The 6,754-nt window shown below is 45.2% G+C and overlaps 1 pseudogene; it reads left to right on the plus strand.

Moving 5' to 3' along the window:
- The first annotated feature begins 2,350 nt into the window (after positions 1–2,350).
- Positions 2,351–3,259, plus strand: LOC122679078 (annotated as a pseudogene).
- The last annotated feature ends 3,495 nt before the right edge of the window (positions 3,260–6,754 follow it).

Genomic DNA, 6,754 nt, shown 5'->3' on the forward strand with positions numbered 1-6,754 from the left:
TGCAATTATTGCCTCACATCAGTTTATTTTGTAGCTTCTGTCATTTATCTGATGCATTCAAAGGGATCCCATCCTGGTTTACCTTCATATTGGAGGACAAAGACTTACAAATGCTATCCTTGAGGTCAGAAACATACATTTATTTTAGAGACCAATCAGATTTTTCCCCCAAATTAAAAAAAAGTATTAGAAATGTTTATTATATATTAGTCTCAAATCAAATTGAAAACAAAAACTGGAGCTTCAAATCAAAGTTACAATAGTATTGGCTTTTCTTTTTCTTTAACTTTTAATTTTATACTCATCTTTCGGTATCATATCTTTTTGTCTAGACACTGTGTTGAAAACAGAGATGTTACTCCGTCGACAAAGGTCTGTATAGTCTTCCCAGTGGTCACGTATGGTTGTGAGAGCTAGACCGTCAAGAAGGCAGAATGCCAAAACATTAATGCCCTCAAACTGTGGTGCTGGAGAAGACTCCTGAGAGTCCTGTGGACAGCCAAGAGATCAAACCAGTCAATCTTAAGGGAAATCAACCCTGGATGCTCATTGGAGGGACTGATGCTGAAGCTCCAGTATTTTGGTCACCTGATGCAAATAGCTAACTCTTTGGAAAGGTCCCTGAAACTGGGAAAGATTAAGGGCAGAAGGAGAAGAGGGTGTCAGAGGATGAGATGGCTGGATGGCATCACTGACACAATGGATATCAACTTGGGCAAACTTCAGGAGATGGTGAGGGACAGGGAGGCCTGGCATGCTACCATCCATGGGGTCACAAAGAGCTGGACACACTTAGGTGACTTAGGTGACACAACATAGCTGATGAACAATGTGATAATTTCAGGTGGACAACAAAGGAACTCAGCCATACATACACATGTATCCATTCTTTCCCAAACTACCCTCCCATCTAGGCTGCCACATATCATTGAGCAGAGTTCCCTATGCTATACAGTAGGTCCTTGCTGGTTATCCATTTTAATTACAGCAGTGTAGCACTAGCTTTTCTAATCATCCATTTACCTCCTTTTACCAGAGATCTTGATCTCTTCATAAAGCTTAGAGTCACTGCTGAGGATCTTTCATTCCAACCTGAAGGACTCCCTGACTCAGGAAGATCGGGTGGTTGAGAATTCTCTCAACTCTCCTGAATTGGGAATGCCTTAATCACTGTTTAATTTTCGAATGACAGTTTTGCTAAACATAGGATTCTAGGTTAACATTTCCTTCTTTCCTTCAACATTTCAAAGACACTGACCCATGTCATCTGACTTCTGAGGCTCCCGATGAGAAATCTGCTCTTGATCCTCCCGGCAAATCTTCTCTCACCTTCATAAACATTAATAATGTGCTTTACCAGTGTCTCACACAATAGAACATTTTCCTATAGTTTCATCAAGTCAATTAAATCATCACATTGCGACCAGAGTTTAAGGAAAAAGAATTGAATATTTCAAGTGGAGACATTATGAGGTCTGTAAAATTATTACTAACTTTCAAACTAGAAATGAAAAAGTTGCTGAAGCCTCCTACAGATTTTAATTTCTAACAAAGTGAATACCAGTCTCTAATATATTTAAAGAAAAATCTCTTTGGGACCTTTTACCTAAGTGTAAAGGGGCCTTAAAGCTGAAAAGGGAGAAAAACCACTGGGTTTATCCCCAGCCACGACTGGTCCATTTCTTGCTCTGACCTCACAGGGCATCACTGTCGTGAAACTCACCAGAACCCTTTATAAGACCCCAGCTGGTGCAGGTTTTTGTCCACAGAGCCCAGGAAGCTGATTTTGGTGACCTGACGGCTGGACCTACAGCTAGCGAGTTTTTTTCCGTGTTTTTGCCATTTTGTTGATTTTTTTTCCTTTTTCTCTTTTTTATTTTTCTCTTTTTTTCTTTCTCTTTTTCTCATTTTTTAAATTTATGTCTTATCTTTCTTTCTTTCATTTTTAGTTTCTCCTCCTCATTTTTTGTTTTTCCCCATTTTTTCCCTTACTTCTTTTTCTCATTTTATCTTATTATTATTATTTTTAGTTAGTGTTGCTAGTATTAGTATAGAGAGTATCATTGATATAGTTAGCATAGTTGGTATAGCTAATAGTTTGTTAGCATAGGTAGTATAGTTAGTATTCTCGGCATAGTTAGTGCAGTAGGTATAGTTAACAGTTTCCTAGCATAGTTAGTATTAGCACTGTTACTAGTTGTTAGCATTAGAATAGTTGTATAGTACTGTTAGCATACGCAGTATTGTTAGAACAGTTAGCATTCTTAGTGAGGGCTTAGTGGTAGTACAGTTAGTGGTAGAGTTAGTATAGTTAGGTCATTAGTATAGCTTAGTGGTAGTGTAGTTAGGGATGCAGGACTTCATAGCCATCTCCGCTAACAAGATGGCTCGTATCGAAAATTATGAGATCCTTCACACAATTGGTGAAGGCCAATTCGCCAAAGTGAAATTGGCCTGGCATGTTCTGACCAAGGGAGTGGTAGCCATCAAGGTCATTGAGAAGACACATCAGACGTTCACCAACCTCCAGCAACTGTTTCAAGAGGTTAACACTATGAGAATCATGAACCACCCGAACATCGTCAAACTCCTGTAGGTTATAGATACAGAGGAGACTCTGTTTATAGTAATGGAGTACCTCAGTGGGGGAGACTTATCCACCTACTTGGAGACCCAAGGCTGCCTGACGGAGGGGGAGGCCCGAGGCGCGTTCCGCCAGCTGGTCTCGGCTCTGCAGCACTGCCACCAGCGGGGCGTGGTGCACCGGGACGTGAAGCTGGGCAACATTCTCCTCGATGCCAACAACAACGTCAAGATCTCAGACTTTGGCCTTAGCAACCAGTGGCACCCAGGAAAGAAGCTAGACACTTTCTGCGGCAGCCCCATGTTCACAGCCCCAGGACTCTTCCTGGGGCTGCCTTACACAGGCCCAGAGGTGGATGTGTGGAGCCTCGGCGTCGTCCTGTACACCCTGGTAACTGGATCCCTCCCCTTCATGGGACGAGATTTCTGGGAGCTGCGGGAATGCATCCTCAGAGGGCAATACCATGTGCCCAAACACCTATCAAGGGAAATAACAGACTTAATACAGAGGATGCTAATGCTCAACCCTGCCAACAGAGGGACTTTGGATGAGGTTTGGCAGCATCCATGGGTGAACATGGGCCAGGAGGAACCACTCCCGCCAGCCTGTGAAGAGCACCCTGGGGTGACAGTGGGGATGATGCTGGGCTGGTGGAGGGACCAGATCCAGGGCTAGCTTACAAGCAGTGGCACTGACACGAACAAACCCAAGGTGGGGGCCCGCACCATCCTTGTGAGGCCGGCCATTTCCTCCGACCTCAGCAGCCAAGAACATACGCCTCCCGCCAGCCCTGAAGTGTCCATGCTTATTCCCGACTGGCTTTGGGAGACCATGGAGCAGGAGAACGAGGAGTCAAGGGAGAAGACCAGAGAGCCTGCCACTCCCTCACCCTGCCCAGAGGCGAGGACCGTCACCCCCAGCTCAGCCCCCTCCACTGGCAACACCCGTGATGACAGCAGCGCCCAAGCCACCGATCACGCCGGTGACCGCCACGACACATGCGGGACCAGGCTCACCTGTGACACCTGCGGTGGGCGTGACAGCAGCCACACCCGTGATACCAGCTTCACGCGGGACACCAGAGACGCCTGCGACACCAGCAGCACCTGCGAGAGCTGCAATACCAGTGGTACCAGCTTCACGTGTGACACCAGCCTCACCTGTGACACCAGCCTCACCCATGACGCCCTAAGCACCCAGGACACCACTGGGGCCTGCAACATAGAAGATGCCCGTGGCACCCGCGATACCTGCGGCACCAGTGTCCCCAGGGACACCAGAGACGCCCATGACACCGGTGGTGCCCACGGCACCCACGATCCTCATGCCACCGTCACCCGGGACACCAGGGGCACCTGTGACATCTGGAACACCCATGACATCAGTAAAATCCCTGAAGGAACCCACTGCCCCCCAGATGTGCCTGATGCGGGAAGCTCCACCCGTGTTGGGCAGCCCAAGAATATGTCCACAGTCACTCCCCCTGGCCTCACCCAGAAGAAGAAGGGGGTGGCTGGGAGAATCTGGAGAGGTATACTTAAACATCTTTGTTTTGGGCTGCCCAGCAAGAGGGGTAATAATAAAGTGAGCCCAGAAACACCCAGTGGATGACCTGCCAAGCCCTCTGGGACCTGAGCATGTTCCCACCTGGATGATGGGACTCAAACCCAGCACCTCCACCCCTTCAGGAAGCCTCTTGTCCAAAACCCTGGCCAGCACAGAGGATGCTCTGAAGGGACCTGGGCGACCAGAAGAGGCGCCACCCTGGCCTGGCTGCCCCTCCTCCCCTGCTGGGTGAAACTTCAGAGACTGGACTGTCCCCTGGGGCATGTCCCCATCCCCCACACTTCTGTCTTCCATGTGGTGCGGGAGAGGATAGTTATTGCCAACTCCTTGGTTCTTCCCTTGGTTCAATCTTATTAAACTTCATGCTCCAGAAAGATGTATTGCACTGTTTTGCATTCTCTCTGGTTAGAGTAGTGTGTAGGCATGTAGTACTTGGCGTTAATGAGCTAAGAATTAGCACAATCATCCCCAAGAGCAACAGTTGCTGCACTGCAGGGCAGAAATGCAGAAAGAGTGTATTATCCCCCTGCACTGACATTATCTAATATTTCAGAAGGAGCAGAGGAAACTTTTGGTCCCTGCAGCTAGGGCTAATAGAACCAGGACGTCTAGGATAGGATAATAAGTCCTGTGAACCAGCCAGTGTGCAGTGTGCTCAGGTCCCTGTGTGGATGCCTTTCCTGAATATCCTGCAGGAGCTGGGCGTGCTCCTTCCCCCATGGGGAGGCACCCTGAGGTGAGGTGTTTTTTAAATTTTTTTTATGTGAATTAAAGCCTATTGAACTAAATAAAATGACAGGTGCTGCTGCTGCTGCTGCTAAGTCACTCCAGTCGTGTCCAACTCTGTGCGACCCCATAGACAGCAGCCCACCAGGCTCCCCCACCCCTGGGATTTTCCAGGCAAAAATGACAGGTAGAGGAGAGGAATTTTGGCAGTCCTTGCACTAGGCATAAGGAAGAGAGATGAATGAATCATAGTCTGTGCCCTCTGGGTTTGCTCATGCATGTTCTGCATGCTCATGCATGCAGATCTCCATGTTCTGTTTTACCTTTACCTTAAGAAGCTCTATGTGCCAGTTATTAAAATTGTTATTAAATTATTATTAAAATAAGTTTTATAATTATGAATATAATAATATAATAAAAAGTTATTTAATTGTCATTAAAATTATAGGTCCTGGGGTCTAATCTAGAACATGGTTTAAAATCTGGTTCTACCATCTACTTAGCAGCATAACCATGAAAGACTTGTTTATCCTTTCAGCTATTCAAAAAAGTGTAGTATTAACTCCAAAATGTCAAGTGAAAGTGAGAAAGTGAAAGTCGCTCAGTCGTGTCCGACTCTGTGTGACCCCATGGGCTATACAGTCCATGGAACTCTCTAGGCCAGAATACTGGAGTGGGTAGCTGTTCCCTTCTTCAGAGGATTTTCCCAACCCAGGGATTGAACCCAGGTCTCCTGCATTGCAGGCGGATTCTTTACCAGCTGAGCCATAAGGGAAGTCCAACGTGTCAAGTTGAAGTTAAACAATGCAGGTAAGGTGCTTAAGACAGTATGGTATATAATAAATCACTGCTACTAGTATTATTCTTTTTCTAGCATTTGTTTATCAATGGAGACACCACTGTTTAGGGCTGGATAATTCTTCTTTATGCAAATCTTTCCAGAGTGTTTCTGCCCACTAAATACCAGTAATGTCCCCCAAGTCATTGGAACAAACCAAACTGCCCCCAGATATGTTCAAACATGGGGAGAGTACTATTATGCCTCCTGGTTGAGAACTTAGGTAGCAAACTTCTTAAGGACTGATTTATTTTTGTGTTCTCAGTCTAATACTGTGAGCACAAAACTCAATAAACACCCTCAGTAGAAATGAGTAGAGAATGAATAAAACAATATGACTTTATACATGTGCTTGAAACGCCTCCATATATATTTATAACTTTTGTTTTGTATATGGTTCTACTAAATGTCTAGAATCCCTCATTAAATTGCAGGTAGTTCTGAGGGGAAATACTCTCAGCTGTTAGTAACTAACGTCAGGGTGGGTGGATGCGAGCTGTGAGGAAAGCCCTGCAGGAGTAGCTCACGGGGCAGGAAGCATGGAGATGCGACAGTGCTCAAGATAAATTCAAAGTGAGAGGCTTTCCATGGTCTCTAATCGTCTCTCTGCAAAAAATTTGTGCATGAAAATAAGAACATGAAAGAAAAAAAAGAACATGTGTGACAATGGGAGCTCAATGGGAGACACATATCTTACCTCCATTTTATTCTAAAAGAAATTGAAACCCAAGGTTCTTTTCCATCTATCATCCTTTTTTCCTCTTTCTTTCTTACAGAATGATACCACATCCCACATTTCTCTTTCCTCAGTAATCATTCTTCCTGAGAAATTAATCTGAAATTCTTTGTTTAATATCAGTTTTTATTTAATTAGTCAAATTCTTGTCATAATTCCTTAAGAACTCATTCCCCAGGAATGAATGCTCAATGTTTTTGCCCTCAACTCTCTAAAAGTCAGTGGATTCGTGAGCACTTTGGTTTTCTTTCCAGCTCTCCCAAAGCACTTTATTCTCAGGAACATATCCATTCTCATAGCCTCA

The sequence above is a fragment of the Cervus elaphus genome, chromosome 21, assembly GCF_910594005.1.
Source record: "Cervus elaphus chromosome 21, mCerEla1.1, whole genome shotgun sequence".
In the NCBI taxonomy this organism is placed as follows: domain Eukaryota; kingdom Metazoa; phylum Chordata; class Mammalia; order Artiodactyla; family Cervidae; genus Cervus; species Cervus elaphus.